Source organism: Elaeis guineensis, chromosome 10 (assembly GCF_000442705.2).
Source record: "Elaeis guineensis isolate ETL-2024a chromosome 10, EG11, whole genome shotgun sequence".
Taxonomy (NCBI): Eukaryota; Viridiplantae; Streptophyta; class Magnoliopsida; order Arecales; family Arecaceae; genus Elaeis; species Elaeis guineensis.
The window spans coordinates 37,231,604-37,252,542 of NC_026002.2; positions in this window are offsets into that span (position 1 = coordinate 37,231,604).

Sequence of the window (20,939 nt, forward strand, 5' to 3'; positions counted from 1 at the left end):
AATGAATGCTTGAGGAGTTGGTGAGCTTTGATTGAAGGCTTCTTGAAGGCTTTAAATGAGCTCTTGATTAGGACTGAAAAATTGGCTTGAGAAACCCTCTCTTTTGAATGCTCTTGAATGCTCTCTTGAATGCACTTCAAATCTCTTTCTTTCTCTTCTTAATGTCTTGCTTTTCTCTTGTCAATCCCCTCCTTATTTTCCACCTTTTGAAACCTTTTATAGCTTTAAGAAATAGAGAAAAATATTCTAGGCAGAAAAAGAGCCGTTAGAGCACATTAAATGAGCATTAAAAGCAACTAAAATGGGTTAAAAACTAGCCGTTGCGGACAAATTCCGTCTCAGGGGTCGACTCATGCCAGGGGTCGACCCCATGGGGTCGACTCACAGGGTGTGCCAACAAAAAATCTGCATGCCAATCAGCTCATTGTGCCATGAGTTGACTCACGGGTCGACTCATGATTTTCAAACATGCATAACTTTCAAAATACAAGTCCAAAATCAATAAAATTTTCACCATTGGATCATAAATCTTTTGTTCTATCATTTGATACTATCAAATCAGAGTTTTGATAAAATTATAATTTTGCCCATGAAGAGCACAAAGACTTTTTCAAATAAAAATATTGGTGCCCCTTCAATCTGCTTTGTAATCATCAAAATCAATCTAGGAGCAACAATCTTTCCCTTTTTGATGATGACAAAACACTTGAACAAAAGCATTTATGTGAATCATGAATTTCAAAAGGATGCATTATAAGTGCATATGCTTGAAAAGAGTATGATTCTTTTGGCATGTGATACAAATGGTCATATGCATAGATAGTTTGCCCATTTGCTTAAAGATTTGAAGATATGCTCATTAGATTATGTGATTTTGGTGTTAGAGCAGAAAATTTATTTTTGTTATCAGAGCAAGCTGTGTTTTGAAAATTTGCTCATTCTCATTTGATTTTAGTTTTAGTATCAGAGCAAAAATAATTATGTGTGCCAAAGCATGTTTAAGAGTTGATTTGGAAAGTGTATTAGAGCATTTTAAATTTAAGATGTATCAGAGCAAGAAAGAAAAAAGAAATTTTACAATGTATCAGAGCAAGAAAAAAATTTTACAATGTATCAGAACAAGTTAAGAATTTTAAGATGTATCAGAGCAAGTTAAATTTCTTAAGATGTATCAAGGCAAGTTAAATTTCTTAAAATGTATCAGAGCAAGAAAAGATTTTACAATGTATCAGAGCAAGTTAAGAATTTTAGGATGTATCAGAGATTATTTAAATTTTTAAAGCAAATCAGAGCATATGTAAAGAAGTAATTTAAAAAGTTGCTCATTTGCATTGTAGTTAGTATTTTACTTTTGATATTGTTCTTTAAATTCTCCAATTCATTCATTAATTTCTCATAATTTGTAGTTTTGCTTTGATGGGTTGCTTTTTCTTTAATTTCTCATAATTTATGGTTTTGCTTTTGATGGATTTCTTTTTCTTTAATTTCTCTCCCTTTTTGACATCATCAAACATGGTTAACTCCCCCTCTTTTTCTGAATATGTTTTCTCTTTAATACTTTTAGGGCTAATTATTAATGTTTGCTCCCCCTTAATACAGCAATCATAATCAGCAATCATCAACAAAGAGAAGACAATATTTCAACAAGGAGAATATATAAAACCAAAAGATGACTGACTTCATTACAAAAAGTAGATTAAAAGCATAATTGTTTCAATACAACTTTCATAATATAAAAGTCAACTAGCTAATGTCAATACATGGCCCCAAAATACAGATCCTAGACAGAACAAGACACTAACACCTAGGATCTAGTAGAGATCATGACTAGAAGGATCGGAGTCATCAGATATGGGATGAGGAGCTGATGGATCTCGACCAGAAGTGCGTCTTCTACCCCGTCTGCCTCTGGCACGAGCAGGAGAGCGAGATGAACTGGGAGGCTGAGAACGCTGCGAAGCCAAGGACTGAACAGAAAGAGTGAGTCTGATGGAATCAAGTACGTTCAGTGCTCTGAAAACAGACTGAAGTAGAGCAGTGAACTGAGTGGATGCATGCTCACTCGATCCTCGGATCTCTCTCCTCAGTAACTCATATCCACCCTCCAGTGCACCTCTGAGCCTGCCAGCCTCTGCAGTGAGGTCTGTGACCTCAATAGTGGACTCCTGTGGCTGAGGATGAGCCAAAGCTAGGACTTGCCCCTGCAAGTCAAGAACTCTACCAGTCAGTCTCCAAACGGTGTCCTCAAGCTGCTGAATCCGGATGGACTGATCTGATATCATCTGAAACACAGTGGAGATGTGGGGAGTCAAAGTCTGATCAGAAGAAGTGGCCCCTGGTGCAAATGTAGTACTGCTCCACTGACTAGATAGCAAAGAAGCCACACGCTGTGATATCTGCTCGATCTGATCATCAGCCAGTCTGAACTCTGATGGAGGTGCTCTGCTCTCTGGCTGATGCACTGGTGTGGGCATCCTGGTGAACTCTGAAGGGCCAGCCTCTGGATCTGGAATGAACTGGATATCTGGTGATGCTGCCCTGAAGTCATGGATAGGAGATGATGGACCTTCTTCTTCAGCTCTGTCTTCAGCTCTCTCCTCAGCTCTCTCCTCAGAACCCTTGATCCAACCACCATCAGTCTTTGTAAAACCCATTCGGTGCAGGGTGTGTTGGTTGAAAGTGTCCACATGAGAGAGCTTAGTGGATGCCTCCCCCTCACAGCTAACTCCAAACCTCCTAAAAACTCGAGTAAGGGCCATACCAAAAGGCAAGTGTGCCTTGGATCTGTTCAAAGTCTCTCTCATGGCCTCTATCATTAGTGCAGGGAGGTTCAGGGGGTTTTGAGTGATGACATGAAACATAATACAAACATCTCTGCTGGAAAGTAAATCATGCCTACCACTCCTAGGAAAGAAGAGCTTCGTTACCATCTGATGTAGGATCCTCATCTCAATAGACAAAATCTTTGCTTCCAATTTATTTAAACTCCCTGAGTAAGTTCCCCCTAGAATAACACTGATCCCCTCTTCTTTTACTGGGAGTTCCATATAAGAGTAACCCTCACTAGGCAAATGTAGTATTTCTCCCAATATACTAGGATCCAAACAAATATCAATACCCTTGACTGTTGAAGTCACTGACCCATTCCCATAATGTAGATTCTGATAGAATTCTCTAACTAGGTCTACATAAGTGACTTCCTTAAGGGAGCAGTAGAAACCCTATCCTTGGTTTTTAATCTTAGTTCCAAATGTAAAACCCTCTTTTTCAAAGAACCGAAAATCTACATTCTTCTCGGTTTCAACTTTCCTATCAGATAGAGGATTCTTACTGGGGCTTAGAGATGATTGAGAAGGACCTTGAGCTGACACTGAAGCTGAAGTGGGAGCAATGGAGGACTGAGCAGCTTGCCTTTTCTTTCGGACATTTTCTTCTAGCTCACGGACTGACTTTCTTCTTTGGGGAAGCTTCATCTTCGGAGCCATATTCACCACAGAAGCAGGCAGAGAGACTTGGAGGATCAAGTGGATGAGTGGAAAATGGATTACAAAGGAGTGGAGAGGGATTTTGGTGGAGAGAAGAGGTGGATTTGAGAAGAACGGTGGAGTGCTAGGGCACGCTCCAACCGTGTCAAATAAAGGGAGAAAGCACAAAAATCCCTTTCCCCAGGTGGTGATTTATGGTGGAGAGGAGAAGGGTGAAGACCCTTGAGCTAGATCCTTGGATTTGGAGCAAATGGAAATGGAGAAGTCGGTTTTTGGAAGGAGGAAGATGAAGGGATGGGTCGGCTCACGAATAGGATCCCAAATAAAAAGAGGAAGCCCGTGGGAAGTTGGAAGAATTTACAAGTTTGCCATTGAGTCGACTCATGGGGGTCGACTCATGAAGTTCAGAAATTCAGAAAAAATATGAATAAATTCCAGAAAAATTTGAAATTTTGGGAGAAGGAGTTTTGCTCAAAGATAAGTTTTGAGAATGAAAAATTTGAGCTTTTGGGACCTAGATAGATGATGAAAATTGAGCTCTAAGAATTTTTGACATCAATTCTTTGGAAATTGAGAATTATTTAGGCATATGGATCAATAATTCCTAGATTTCTCCTAATTTCACAGAATCTGTCCTCACTAAGGGCCTTTGTAAAGATATCAGCTAATTGATTTTCAGTGCAAACATATTCAAGAATTATATTTTTGTTTTGAACATGTTCTCTTATAAAATGATGTCTTATTTCAATATGTTTGGATCTTGAGTGTTGAATTGGATTTTTAGATAGATTTATGGCACTTGTGTTGTCACATCTTATTGGTGTTTCATTAAGTTTAATTTCAAAGTCTTCGAGTTATTGCTTAATCCACAAGATTTGAGCACAACAACTTCCGACTGTAATGTATTCGGCCTCAGCCGTAGACAGTGCCACCGAATTTTGTTTCTTGCTAAACCATGAGATTAGGTTAACTCCAAAAAATTGGCAAGTTCCACTTGTGCTTTTTTTATCTAGTTTACATCCAGCAAAATCAGCATCTGAATATCCTAACAAATCAATTTGTGAGTCCTTAGAGTACCATAACCCTAGAGTTTGAGTACCATTCAAGTATCTAAGGATTCTTTTAACAGCATTCAAATGAGATTCTTTAGGATTAGATTGATATCTAGCACATAAACAAACACTGAACATAATATCAGGCCTACTTGCAGTTAAATATAATAATGAGCCAATCATACCTCTATAGTATTTTAAGTCTACACATTTACCTTCATCATCCTTGTCAAGCTTACATGAGGGACTCATTGGTGTGCCAATTGGTTTGGAGTTTTCCATTCCAAATCTTTTGAGTAGTTCCTTGGTGTACTTGCTTTGGATGATGGAGATTCTCTCTTTTGTTTGTTTGATTTGGAGTCCGAGGAAGAAGGTGAGTTCTCCCATCATGCTCATCTCGAACTCCCCCTGCATGAGCTTAGCAAAATCTTGACAAAGAGACTCATTAGTAGACCCAAAAATTATGTCATCAACATAAATTTGTATTACTAACATATCATTTTGATTTCTTTTAATAAAGAGGGTTGTATCTACATTGCCTCTTGAAAAATCATTATTTAGTAAAAATTTGCTTAGTCTATCATACCATGCTCTAGGTGCTTGTTTTAATCCATATAAAGCTTTATTTAATTTAAAGATATGATTAGGAAAAGCATGGTTTTCAAATCCAGGGGGTTGTTCTACATATACTTCTTCAGCAATATATCCATTTAAAAATATACTTTTAACATCCATTTGAAATAATTTGAATTTCATAAAGCAAGCATACACAAGTAGAAGTCTAATAGCTTCTAATCTAGCAACAGGTGCAAAGGTTTCATCAAAATCAATTCCTTCTTCTTGATTATATCCTTTAGCAACCAGTCTTGCTTTATTTCTAATTACATTACCATGCTCATCTAATTTGTTTCTAAAGATCCATTTTGTGCCAATTATTGAATAATTTTTAGGTCTTGATACTAAGGTCCAAACATTATTTCTTTCAAATTGATTCAATTCCTCTTGCATTGCATTAATCCAATTATGATCATTTTCAGCTTCTTCAAAAGATTTAGGTTCAAGATGAGATACAAAAGCACAATGATTAAATACATCTCTAAGTGAAGAATGAGTTTTTACCCCATGCATAGGATCATGAATAATTAACTCCTTAGGGTGGTTGTGAACATACCTCCATTCCTTGGGTAGGTCATTTGTACCTTGAGGTTGTTCTTGAATTTCTTCACCTCTCTCATCTTGTTTGTCTTCTTGATCCTCGTCCTCTGGAGTTGCTGAATCTTTCAGAGTGATCTCCTTCATACCTTCTATTAAAGGATCTGCATCATCAACACCCTCATTCTTCCTTGAAGGAAGATCGTTAGATTCATCAAAAACAACATGTATGGACTCCTCAACTACTAAAGTTCTTTTGTTAAAAACTCTAAAAGCTTTACTAGTGGAGGAGTAACCCAGAAAGATTGCTTCATCTGATTTTGCATCAAATTTACCAAGTCTTTCTTTACCATTATTTAATACAAAATATCGGCAACCAAAAATTTGAAAATATGCAATATTTGGTTTTCTTCCTTTCCAAAGTTCATAGGAGGTTTTCTTTAAAATTTATCTAATCAAAGCATGATTTAAAATGTAACATGCTGTGTTAATTGCTTCCGCCCAAAAATATCTTGGAAGGCTGCTTTCACAAAGCATGGTACGGGCCATTTCTTCTAAGGTTCTGTTTTTTTTTTCAACTATCCCATTTTGTTGGGGTGTCCTAGGAGCAGAGAAGTTATGGCCAATTTCATTTTCATCACAAAAATTTTCAAAGCCTTGATTTTCAAATTCAGTTCCATGATCACTTCTAATATTTTGAATTGAAAATCCTTTTTCATTAGTGACTTTTCGATGAAATTTAGTGAAAATATGAAAAGTTTCATCTTTGTGTGCCAAAAAGAAAATCCAAGTAAAATGAGAGTAATCATCTATAATTACAAAACTATATCGTTTTCTTCCTAGACTTGTGGTTCTAGTTGGTTCAAATAAGTCCATATGCAAAAGCTCTAAAGGTCTAGAAGTTGAAACAATATTTTTGGATTTAAATGAAACTCTAGTTTGTTTACCTAGTTGGCATGCATCACAAATTCTATCTTTTTCAAAATTCAGTTTAGGCAAGCCAAGAACTAATTCTTTCTTAATTAATTTTGAAAGAGAATGCATGCTAATGTGTGCAAGTCTACGATGCCAAAGCCAACTAGTCTCATTAACTTTAGCATTCAATGATACTAGACATTGCATGTCTATTTTGGTTAAATCATTTAAATCTACCATATAAATATTGCCATGCCTATGTCCTATAAATTTAATGCCATCATTAATAGGACTAGTCACAATGCAAACAGATGATTCAAAAACAACTTTATACCCTTTATCACAAAATTGACTAATGCTAAGTAAGTTATGCTTTAAACCTTTAACTAACAAAATATTTTCAATGTATTTGGAGGGAGTGATACCAATATTACCTATCCCGATGATCTTTCCTTTGCCATTATCTCCAAAGGTGACCATCCCTCCATCCTTAGCATCAAGCGTGATGAATTGTGATTCATCACCAGTCATGTGTCTCGAGCATCCACTGTCAAGATACCATTTCTTGTTTCCTCCTTGGGATGCTAGACACACCTGCAAGCAAAAGTCAAGTTTTTGTTTTAGGTACCCAAGCTTTCTTGGATCCTTTTTGGTTAGTCAAAATGGTTCCTTTTGAAACCCATATTTTCTTTATAGTTGTGTTTGCAGATTTGTTAAAGAGGCAAGTGTATGATTTATGTCCTACTCTACCACATTTGAAACAAGTAATATTGGTAGACTTGTTACTTGAATAGTTTACATAAATATTTTTCAGAAATTTTTGTTTCTTCAAGGGGTTATAGCCAAGTCCAGCCTTATCATATACGGCTTTTTGATTATCAAGAATCATATTTAGTTTGTTTGAACTTAAGGTGAACTTATCTACTATAGGTTTCAGCTTGTTAATTTCATTCTTTAAGCTTTGATTTTCTTGAAGCAAGGTAGATTTTTCAATTGAAAGGCTTTCAGCTTGTTTCACTAAGGACTGATTTTTCAATTTCAGTTCTTTGTTTTTCATCCCTAGTTTCTTTAATTCATCAATTAAATCATAGAATGCTTCATGCAATTCTTCAAATGTAAATTCACTAGGGGTTTCAGAAATTACCTCATTTTCGTATGCCATAAGGCACAGGTTGGCTTGTTCTGTTGAGGTTTCCTCATCGGAGCTTGAGTCATCACTCGCACTCCATGTGGCCATCATTGCCTTCTTCTTGAACTTTTTGGGACCTTTCTTCAGTTGTGGACATTCGGATTTGAAATGTTCCGGCTTCTTGCACTCGTAGCAGATAAGGGGTTGATCTTTCTCTTTCTCTTTGCTTTGTTCTCCTTTTGTGAATGGCCTCTTTCTCATCCCCTGTTTCCTTTTTCTTAGAAATTTCTTGAATCTCCGGGTGATGAGTGCCATCTCTTCATCCTGTTCTTCATCTTCTGTGTCATCAGTTTCTTCATCAGGAGAAGCTGTGGATTTGAGGGCAATGGTTCTTTTCTTTTTGACTTCATCCTCTTGATGTTGCTTCATGCTAAGCTCATGAGTCATCAAGGATCCAAGAAGCTCTTCTAGAGGTAGAGTGTTCAAGTCCTTCGCTTCTTGGATGGCAGTCACCTTGGCTTCCCAAGTTCTTGGCAATGACCTGAGAATCTTTCTTACAAGCTCACTGTTAGTATAGGATTTGCCAAGACTCTTTAAACCATTAATGATATCAGTAAAACGAGTAAACATAACAGTTATGGACTCATCATGCTCCATTTTAAATAATTTATATTTATGTACAAGCATATTTATTTTAGACTCTTTTACTTGATTTGTTCCCTCATGGGTTACTTCTAACCTATCCCATATTTTTTTAGCAGATGAACAAGTAGAAATACGATTAAATTCATTTGCATCAAGAGCACAATAAAGAACATTCATAGCTTTAGCATTTAATTGTGCCAATTTCTTATCAACTTCATCCCATTCTTTCTCGGGTTTGGTTGACTTCTCACCATCTATAATTTTAGTGGGTGTGTGAGGACCGTTCACTATGATACTCCACATATCATAGTCGAGTGCTTGAATGAATATCTTCATCCGAGCTTTCCAATAGGTGTAATTAGACCCATTGAAAAGTGGAGGTCGGTTGGTGGATTGCCCTTCGGCTAGAGAAGTACCGACATGGGTTGCCATAGATCTTTGGCTCTTTGATTGTTTAGATCAAAGAAGGGCTAGAGCACCGGGCTCTGATACCACTTGTTGCCCAGCTATGCAACCCAAGAGGGGGGGTGAATTGGGTTTTAAAAATTTTAAGCTTAACTAATTACTTATGAAAAGTATTTGTCAAAAGCTTGATGAATGAGGAGAAAGACTTTAGTTCAAGATTAATTACCTAAAGCAAGAATGCAAGAAAATAATGAAGAGTTAAAAAGAAACAATAAAGCACACCACAAACACAAGAATTTATAGTGGTTCGGTGCCAACCTTGCACCAACATCCACTCCCTAAGCTCCTACTTGGGAATTTCAATCCACTATACTTGTATTCAACCCGAATACAAACGTCGGAAACTCCGACACTAGCTATCCCAAGCTAGTCCACTTATTTTCCGGGTACAAGCCAACCCAATACACTCTGATTTCAGGTTCGGATCAACCTTCTCTTGTTTTGAAAACCCTCCAAAATAAAAACAATCACTCACAAAGAGTAAAATAGTTTATAGCATAAATAAGTACAAGAGAAGCTCTTTTAATGAGCAAATATAACTTTAAATACACTTTACTCAAGTGAAGAAGCCCCTTTTGGATTTTCTCAAAGTGGATGAAGAGTTGAATGAATGCTTGAGGAGTTGGTGAGCTTTGATTGAAGGCTTCTTGAAGGCTTTAAATGAGCTCTTGATTAGGACTGAAAAGTTGGCTTGAGAAACCCTCTCTTTTGAATGCTCTTGAATGCTCTCTTGAATGCACTTCAAATCTCTTTCTTTCTCTTCTTAATGTCTTGCTTTTCTCTTGTCAATCCCCTCCTTGTTTTCCATCTTTTGAAACCTTTTATAGCTTTAAGAAATAGAGGAAAACATTCTAGGCAGAAAAAGAGCCGTTAGAGCACATTAAATGAGCATTAAAAGCAACTAAAACGGGTTAAAAACTAGCCGTTATGGATAAATCCCGTCTCAGGGGTCGACTCATGAGGGTCGACTCATGCCTGGGGGTCGACCCCATGGGGTCGACTCACAGGGTGTGCCAACAAAAAATCTGCGTGCCAATCAGCTCATTGTGCCATGAGTTGACTCACGGGTCGACTCATGATTTTCAAACATGCATAACTTTCAAAATACAAGTCCAAAATCAATAAAATTTTCACCATTGGATCACAAATCTTTTATTCTATCATTTGATACTATCAAATCAGAGTTTTGATAAAATTACAATTTTACCCCTGAAGAGCACAAAGACTTTTTCAAATAAAAATATTGGTGCCCCTTCAATCTGCTTTGTAATCATCAAAATCAATCTAGGAGCAACAATCTAGATCTGAAAGAAGATGGATTCTCTCTTAGCCACACAAATATCTAACCTCTACAGGTATCCATTCAGGATCAGCCTGGATTGATCTTCTTTGGTGTAGATCTTTCTTCTTCAAGAATGATCTCCCTGCAAATTTGAACAGAGTCTGGATCTGTGATCAACCTTTTGATCCTTTTTTTGATCTTTTTTTTTCTTAATCTCTTTCTCTTGATCTTGAAGCAATCAAGATCTAAAAATCAGCAAGGAAGAAGGATACCCAAACTCCTTTTGGGCGTGTAGAAGGTGGGACATCCAAGGGGCTTGGATGTGTGAACCAAAGGGAGGAAGAGAGGAGGGCATGGGGGCCATTTTGTAGGCTAAGAGCAATCTAAAATTTTGATGTAAAATACTTAGGGGAGGGCCTCTTAAATAGAGGAGCAATTAGAGTTATAACCAATTCAAATCAGCAACTTAATATGAGTCCTAATTGCATTAGGACTTCTTTCCCACACCTTTGACCACACCCAATGTGAACCAAGGGGGCGCCAACCCTTGGCACCCTCTAAGGCTCTCTCTCACATGCCAACCCAAGGAGGAGGTACGCCCCTCCCTTGTCTTTCACGCCTCCATCAAGTGGGCATGTCCACACTTGATCAAATCAATTGACGCCCCATCCAATTAAATCAAGGAGTCGACTAGGGGATTGGACCCTTAATTTACATGATCCAAAACTCTAGGCACCCAATATTTGGAGCTCAATAAATTTAATTCATTTAAATTTTTAACAAGTAATTAACTTCAATTAATTTTTATCAAATAAGTAATTCAAGTCTAAAAAGAAATTGAGTTCAATCTTGTGCTAGCAAGGTCATCCTGTACCTACTAAGATTTTTTCTAATCCAATTGAAACTTCATAAGCCCAATTACTTAATCGAGATCAAATCTCTTTATTGTGTGACTCTATAGGTTCAATTCTGTTTGTTAGTAAGATATACCATGATCTCTATCATAGTATCATTGAAACTCTTTTCAATGGATCGGAATGATTCTACTCTTAACTCAATTTGGATTGTCGATCCTGAACAATCCTAGTGATCTCTCACAATTCATTAGTGATATCTAGTAGTATGTAGTGACAACCCAGTAGAATCAAAAAAAAATCTCAAGATGTAGTTTTCATATGATTTAGTCCCTCTATCACGAGTTCTAACTAGATGGTAGGTCATGGATAAATTATAAAATCTCAACATCAGTCATATGATAGATTCAATTAACTCAAGTCCAATTGTGATTCTCATAGAAACTTTTTTCCATCAATCACACTACTATGGTCATAGACATATGGACTTAATCTCTCAAATCTTATAGGATCATTCTTTTCTATCAAGATCGATAGATTCCTTCTAGATATGTACTCTGCTCCTACAATGGACCAACACAAGGACTTAAAGAGGCCATGCTTCTATGCAATCAAACTCCAGCAGCCTCACTGTGAGTAATCGTACATCGTAGGTCAAAAGATCATTCATACAACTACAGTATCGAGATGATCACTGACGATTGAATAAAAATTCATATGATCTCTCGTATGATCACACTCAGTACTAGCTGTTCTCTAACAACTATCCGTACTTGCCACTCAGTGTCTCTATACTATAGACTAAAGACTCATCTATTTTAAAAAAAGTAATCTATACGTCGATCTATCCAGATCGATCATCATCTTTATGATGATACTATGACTGAGGGCAATTTAGAAATTATTTATACATGTCTCTAATTCTCAATACTTTGAGAATATGTATCGTAAGCATTAATTTCATGGATGATTTAAGGATATATCATACTTGAATGAAAATAAAATTTATCTTTTTATTGATCAAATCAATATTTTAGGTACAAATTTATATCTTAGAGTATTACAATGTGTCAGCTATATTGACTTTTAGAATATACAGCTAACAATAGGAACATCAGCATCACTAACTGGCTGCACAACTGTCCATTTGTTAATGTAAATAATATATTTATGCATGGCGGCTCTGAAACTTTTTTTGTTCAGCATGACGTTGAATCTCTTGAAAAAGTAAATATTCCCTTCAAAAAGAATGGCCCTAAATTGAACTGCATCTTCTCTACAAATTAATGCTTGAATAGTATTCTCCTATATGAAATCAATTTATAAGAATTAAGTTTATAAAATCTATATACATCAAAAATAATAGAAAAAAGATACATTATAATCTTCTCATCGATGAAGATAAACACTCAGCAACTGATTATCAGCACTAGGATTTATTGAATCCCAAATTCTTGTAATTCTAACTTTTATTTTCTATTTTTTTCTTTCTAATGATAAATCTGATAGCACATTATATTCCATATCTGCAATCAACTTGCTTAAACAAATCAAATGTTGATAAATAAGTATATAAAATTTTATAAAAATGATCGAGTAATGTTGTATATAGGTAATTACGCAACTATATAATACATTATCCAATGGCATAAACGTACCTGAAGACAAATCCAAAAAAATTTCTTTATGAACAATATTTTTTGTATAATCTTGGTATTCTGCATGCTTATTTTTTATTAAAATTTTGAGGCTTTGATGAGAAGTAACATGCAAAAGTGCAATATAAAGCTGACCGTGACTAAATACTGGGCTAGGCAAATGTAATCCAACTTTATTCAATATTTGACCCTGACTTTTATTAATTGTCATGGCATAGCAAACTTTTACTGGAAACTTCTTTTGAAAATAAATGGCCATTTTGTTTCCTTCACCTGCATTATAATGCGAGGGATATAAACCTCTAGCACCAATGTTACTACCTGCAATGATCTCTGCTTCTATAACTTTTGCAGTTAAATTCATTATTATTAATCTAATATTGTTACAGATGCCTGCACTTTGATTTATATTCCACAGCAACATTATTGGTGCATCCCTTTTTAACTTCAATTCATGATATGAAATACCATTGAATTTCAAAGAATTGAGGAATGCAATAGGATAAAGAACATCCTCAATCGTAGCATCCATTGATGTTCGATATATTGTATTAGAACTTAAATATAATTTTTCTTCACTAGAAAGCAAAGAAAGTATGTGTATATTTATTTCATTGACCATCTCATTTGTAGGTGTAATGATAGCTCTTTTTTTCAAATATACAGAAGCAGCAAAGTTTTCTTCAAAATTTGAATAAACTGTAAAGGTAATATGTGGAATATGATCTTTATCTATTTTAATAAGTAGATCATCTAAATTTTTTATCCAATCTGCTTCTTCTTCATCATCCTATAATTTAATAGATAGCAGTTTTTCATCACCAATATCCAAAATCTATTTAGTAAAATTTGTCAAAATGTTCTAGATTATTCATCCATGTCATCACCCAATAATTGCATATTTCTTTTCAAGTAAAAGATTGTATAATAATTTCATAGATATGATCGGCTTATTGATGCATTCACTGTATCTGTTCTATCTCCTCCAACAACAATCAAGAATATTTGTCTAAAATCTCCTTCAAGCAACACAACTTTTCCACCGAATGATTTTCTCGATATATCTGAATCTCCTGTCTATAGAATATCCTTCAAAGATTTGTCAAGTACTTCAAAATAATTTCTATGATTCATAGGAGCTTCATTCTAAACTATCAAACATATTGATTTAATTAATTTTACAAGCTGAGTATCCTTTTTAATTTCATATGTAGAGTAGTCATCAACCTGAATAGGTATTTTAAATATAGAATGTGCTGTTCGTCTACCAGGGAGTAAGAGTGATGCTATTATGGAAGAAGCAATAGTTAAAATAATTTTACCATCCGACCTGATCTTTGATATAATAGTCTGCTAAAGATAGGTCTTACATGTTCCTCCATAACCATATACAAAAAAAATCCACCATTATCTTCATCTACAGCATGTAAAACTACATCATAAATTTTTTTTCGCTCATTTAAAGTTTCAGCCAATGCTCAATATTCTTGCTGTAGAATTTGTACATCATAATTAAGTTCCTCCCTTAACAATCTATTGCTCAACCCCTCCATTAAAATTCTGTCTGGCATCGAAAGATTATAATCTGACAGGGAACATGAATTTTTATTGAATAATATCTCTGATTCAAATAGAACATGATTTTTTAACTGTGTTTTCAGAATGCACAGATTTGAAAGTTCCAATATATTTCTCAAATTATAAATAATATCATCCAAAATTTTTTTTCATTGCATTTGAAATAATTTACATGGATCTGCTACTTCATAATAAATAATCAGCATAACAAAATGATGTCTTAATTCAAATGTTGTTGCCCAGAAACAAGCTTCATTCAATAATTCATGCCATTCTTTATCGTCTCCTAATAAATCAAGTGCATTACCTGCAGATTAAAATATGTGATGTATAATACCATCTACAATTTTGATTTTATCATAATTTCTTGCATCTTTTACCACATTTAGGAGCATTTGCAAATAATATAATTCACCTGAATTGGGATGAATATAGATAATTTTATCAATTCAATTTTTTCTCTTTCTTCTTGTCTATAGTTTATCTTTTGAATTCTATACCCACTTCATAGGAAATTCTACATATGTCAAGTCCCGAGCATCCACAAAGATTTCATTGGTTGCATCCATTCTGTAAACATGGATTTCCCACATTCCTCCTTGCAAGAATAGATGGTAAACTCTAATCCCTATGATATATTATTCTATTCATAAACGAAAGATGCACAACCAAACGTTCAACAATAGATTCTCTGAAATGAATATCAAATTGGAACAATCTCCATACAGCTTTATATGCTGATAAATATCTACAATCAAAGAATATCTTTATTTCATCAACTTTTTGATAACTTGATTCTCCAATATCATTGTTAACTGATAAATTTTTTATTATCACTGCCCTTTTTCTGTCCATACCTTTATTGATATATTGGAATAAATACTTAATCATTCTTGATTTATTGCACCATTCGATATTTATATGCACCTGATAAAGTATAATTAGGTCTAAATTATACGGAACAATGAATTTGTTATCAAGTCTAACTCTATTTTTAGTAGCATAACGTCCATTGTTTCTTCTCCTATAAATAACAAATCCATTTTCATCAATTATCGTTTGCTCCTGAAATTTTTTTGAAAAATATTTCGAACAGCGTTGTTTGACCATGCATACTGATTTCAAATTATCCAATCAATATGGACTGTGCATCATAAATTTCACAACATGTTCATATCTAATAGGATCATCAACCTCATTTGGTAATTTAGCACATATTATAGAATCTATTTCTACTACCATCGGATATTTATACTCTAAACTCAACCAAAGTAAGATATGCGCATGCAGTAAACCACGTTTTTGAAATTATATCATATATAAAATTGCAAATACCATTAAAAAGTATATCAAAAAAATATAAATAATTATCCTCATAAAATTTAAGCAAAAATTCAGCATGTTACGTACGACCATTTTTCCAAAATGATATTTTTTGATAATATCTAATGTCAATTCTTCAAGTTTTATTTTGAAAGCTCTACTGACAATATCAGGTCTATCTTTCACTTTTTGATCAGGAATTAAATCTAAAGCAGTCCAAATTTCAAGCCACTGTGCATTGCAGATAAATATGATAAATAAATCTAGATATCCATACCATCTGCAAATAGTAATAGCATCTTGATAGTTATGAATCATATATCTTGAACTTTCAGTAAAGCTTGATAGTAAAATAATTTTCTTTCCTATTGTATAACCATCAACATCTTCATGAACCATAGCATCTCTGATACTTTGATAAATTTCTGATTGAAGATCCTTCTAATTTCTTCTAATATAGTCTAACCTCTCTTCTTTAACACATGAGAAAGCATCAACTATATATTGTTGAAATAATCTTCTTCCTTTTATCAATGTCTTTCCTTCGAGGATTCTTTACTATATTCTATAGGCATAAAATTCTCTTATAATGATATGCTGTCTAATTTTTGAACATCCATGTGAAGACTCTCTATATTTGATATTGATTCTAAAACTATCTTTACAAAACATCCATGTGAAGACTCTCTGTATCTGATATTGATTCTAAAACCATCTTTATCAAATGGAAATAAAATCGAATATTACATGGCCATAAAGTTGGGATGCAAATCACTAATACATTTCAATCTTTCCATTTTATGTTCAATAATAATGTCACACTGGCGATCAACTTATCCCAGATCACCAACAATCAATGCTACTATTTTAGAAGCTGAAGGAGTATTATATCGTAGGCTATCTCTATCACGCCTATCCAATAATTTTAGCCGTTTAGATGAAAGTTGAGATTGTTCAAAATGATCTCTAGCCATTCTAAAAGCTCTAACAATCTGATTTTTCTTATCAAACATTTTCATCAATCCTTCTATAATTTTTCGATCTATATGTGATGAATCATCATCTACATTTACTGCAATCATCCTATTATTTATTTCATTTCTAGTACCATATATATATAATTGTGCAAATTTAATCCTTTCACCATCAATTGGAAGAAGTGAGACCATTCGATGATGATTTTGTCCATTGATTCGAAATATATACGGTCCTAATCTACTATTGATTTTATTATCAATTTTGGCTCCAATTGATGTAAAGGCAAACATGGAGTTGTATACCCTAATATTTTCTCGAAATTTTGAAGATGTTTTTCCTCCACTGTAATCCAATAAAGCATCCAAAAAAGCTGGGGTTTGTTTTAATAATGGTAAATCCACTCTTCTTTCACAGCAACATAGATTAAATTTAGGTCTAGAACTACCACATGATTTATGTACACATTCTTTATACCACAATAAAGCTCCACAAAATTGACATTGATGTTCTAGAAGACCAATATCTAATGGTTTGGTAATCTTTCCTATATTACAAAAAACACAAAAGCCTTAAGTCCAATTGAACTCTACCCCTATATTAAAAATATGAAAGTTGAAAAAAATGCACTGCAGTTAAAGGGCTTACTTCGTTTATCATTGAAAATAGAATCAAAATCTTCTCGATTACACAATCACTCATCAACTAAAATTTCAATATATCCTAGTATTAATGATAAAAAAAAATAGAATATGGATCACTGTGATTGAAATTTAATAAGTGATACCTTCTTGTATAGTCAATCTAGAATCCTCTTCAAAAATATTATCCTCGTCCATTGCTCTACTTGTATTTCCTTCTGTGTTGGATGCTATAATCCCGTCAAATCTTTGAGTACTTTCATATAAAATGGTATTTAAATTTTGTTCACCATTTACCATAAAATGGAAATGTATGTGCCGACATCATTTTTTTCCACCAATATTAGGTCGGTGATCTCTTTTCTCTAGCGACCTTCGACTTCTTTGTTCAGTAATGATATTCATTCTTCTTATTCTATTATCCCTATGTATTTCTTGTATATTCATTCTATCCCATGAATAAATGAATTAAATTAAAAAAAAATTAATGCATAATGTGTCAATGAAATATTTCAAAATTGAATCATATATCAGCAATCTCATAAATGACAAATTATTTCACAGGATACAAAAAATGAATAAACATGAACTGAAAAATAGATTGCAAAATTAGAGGGTAATTTATAGCTCAGATTTCCAATCTAATAATAAAAACCATAATAAAAAAAGTATCAAAGATGAATAAAATTTAGTAATGATTTAATAAATACCTTATACAAGAATCAGACCCAAGAAAAAAAATTTGAAATGCAAATCGACCTACAAATAACAAAAAGAATTGAGATGTTTAGCAAATTTCCTTCATAAAGATAAAGATTGGTCTTAACAATCTCATTAATTTTGAGCAAAGATAATGATACCTTTGATCATAAATTTCGTAGGTAGAATCTATATCAAAAGATATCATGTTTAACAATATCATATTAGCACCATTCAAAAATATATTTAATTTTTTAATAAAATAAAACTTGATTCATAACACAGATAATTCTAACATATTAATAGTGCAATTCATAAAAAATGACACAATAAGCCAGATAAAAAATATACAATAGGAATTAGCATTATCTTCATTCATTGCCAAAATATGACTAAATGTCACCGATTAAACCAAAATATGATACAATCATTCTTCAGATACAAAGAAAAGAACACAAAAATTGGCCCTCGTAAATCCCAAAATACAAAATATTGAGCCACACACTAGTACCCTTCTAAAACATACCCATGCTTAGTTCTAGATAGTATTCTCACTGGCCAATGATTCAGAATCTAGTCGGAACATTTTTTTATATTTTTTAACTTTCTTAGACATATTACTATGGTCATTTAACAACCTCTTATATTTGTCGGCTGCTAGTTCATGCTCCCAACATAATTGCCTATGCTCGTACTAAAGCTGTTCATGATTATTTTTTATTCTTCGATACATACACTCATAATATTGTTTATCTTCAAAGTTAAAATCCTCGATTTCAAATTCAAATCTTTGCTGCAATCTATTTATGGTGAATCCTGCAACAGATTCTATGGATTCATTTCAATCATGCATCAAACGACCCCAGGTCTTAAAAATTTTAGGCGACTCATCATTCCACTCAAGTACAATCTCCACATGCGGCCTCATCATCCCATCATCCCTGACCTCTAATCCATAAATCGGTTTGAGTAAGTTTAATCTATCAGTTATTTCTTGGAGCATAACTTTTGACAAAATTTTGATTGTTTTCATTTTTGCAATCACAATTAGCAAAAAATCAGTAAAATAATCAAAAAAATATAAAAAAATTTTATAATTATTTTCAAAATCTAACAAAGCGATATATGAGGGTATTCTCTTGTACTAGATAATCTACTAAATTTAAAACATCCAATATATAATTCATTCCTAAATGCCATAAAATATAATCATAATAACCTAAAAAGTTATGTTAATTATTACATTGTATTAGCCAAATTATATACTAATTTATAATTAGCCATACTGTATTTCATAAATTATAATTTTATTAACATATTATATGCTAATCTATATCAAATTACATATTGTGTCTTACAAATTATACAATACATTTTATTAAAATTAGTCAATAAAATAATAAAAAAAGATAATTCAGTGAAAATTATATAATGACTAAAATCATAATCTGATTACACAAATCAAACAAAATTACTACAAAATCTATACATTAACCATCAAATCACCATTCAATTTTTAATCTCATAAATCATTAATCATTTTTATTAATATAGAATGAAATACCATATTAAATAAATGATATTAGCAAAATAAATAATAATTTTTAAAATATATTTATTTATCCAAAAAAACTATTTCAGTTCTATTTCTCCTTTCTGAAAAAATATAGTCATAAACCATATTAATAAAATATCATACTCAATAAAAAAATTATTTTATCAATTAATTCATAGATCATTAAAATTCTTGATGATTTTTTTTACCTAGAAGGTGGTTGTTTCCCACCAATGTATGTAGGATTTTTTTGCCCTTTTTTATATTAAAATATTATTTAATTAGTTTTTTAATATTTAAACAAAAAAAGAACCAAATATTACAAAATTCTAACATTTTCTCCATAATTCTTTATGAGGATGCTCTCACAAAAATAGCCTAAATACCCAAAATATGAAACTGAATGCATAATGTTCCTATGCAACCAACAATTTTCACATAAAGTATTTTATAGGGATGCCTACATAATTCTCAACTCGATCAAGATTTTATGTGTTTGGAACGCATAAAATTCTTATGCGGCCAGGGACTTAAATAATCATCCTCTCCCACCAAACCCACCTATTTTTCCATCCCGATCCTTCCATTCCCGCTACCGTCCCTCTACCCCCCTTCCGGCCTCCACCCTCTCCGACCACACCCCCCCTCTGACCTCTACCCTCTCCGACTAACCCTCCTCTCTCGATGGCTAGATCCATCCCCTATTGCATCAACTCACTGCCTGACGATCTGCATGGAATAGCAATGTCGACGGTGATGGATCCACCACTCCTCCGAGCACACGGATAGGCAAAGGCCATGATCGGCACCATTCCTCTCCTCTTTTCATCTTTACCTACAAATAGGAGGCCATTAGTCACCTGAAGATAGGAGGCCATCAGTCGCTATGAGAGCCTCTCCTCTCCATCCTCAATTTGGATTGGCCCATCTCTGGTATCATCTCCTTCTCCGTTCTCTTTTCTTTCTTTCTCCGATCACCCCCCTAACTTTTTTTCTTCTTATATTCCTCAACCACTCTTCCTCTCCGAAATCTTAGCCCCAATCGAAACCCTAGCACCCTCCACCACCATCCCCACCTTCAAACCCTAGCCCTAACCCTAACCTGGACCCTAACTTAACCCTAACCCTATCCCAACTATCCCCTCTCCAACCTGATCTCAACTCTACATTGACCTGTGGGTCTCCCACCAATCGAAAACTCAACCACTCTTCCTCTCTGATCTTGGGAACCCTAACTGTAACCCTCCCCACCACCATCTCTTTCTCTTGCCCATTTTTGAAACCCTACCATGACCTATGGGTCTCTTCCCAATCGGAAACCCTAGCTCTCTCTATGACCATCCCCACCTCCGAAGCCTAATCCTAACCCTAACCCAAACCCTAATCTACCATAACACTAACTCAAACTCTAACCTAACCTGACCCAACCCCTATATGCAATCAACCTAACCCAGATCCCCATCCTAACCCTACTCTTTCCTCCCCCCACTCAGGTAATTACACGAACCCTAACCCTCACCACCACCATCCC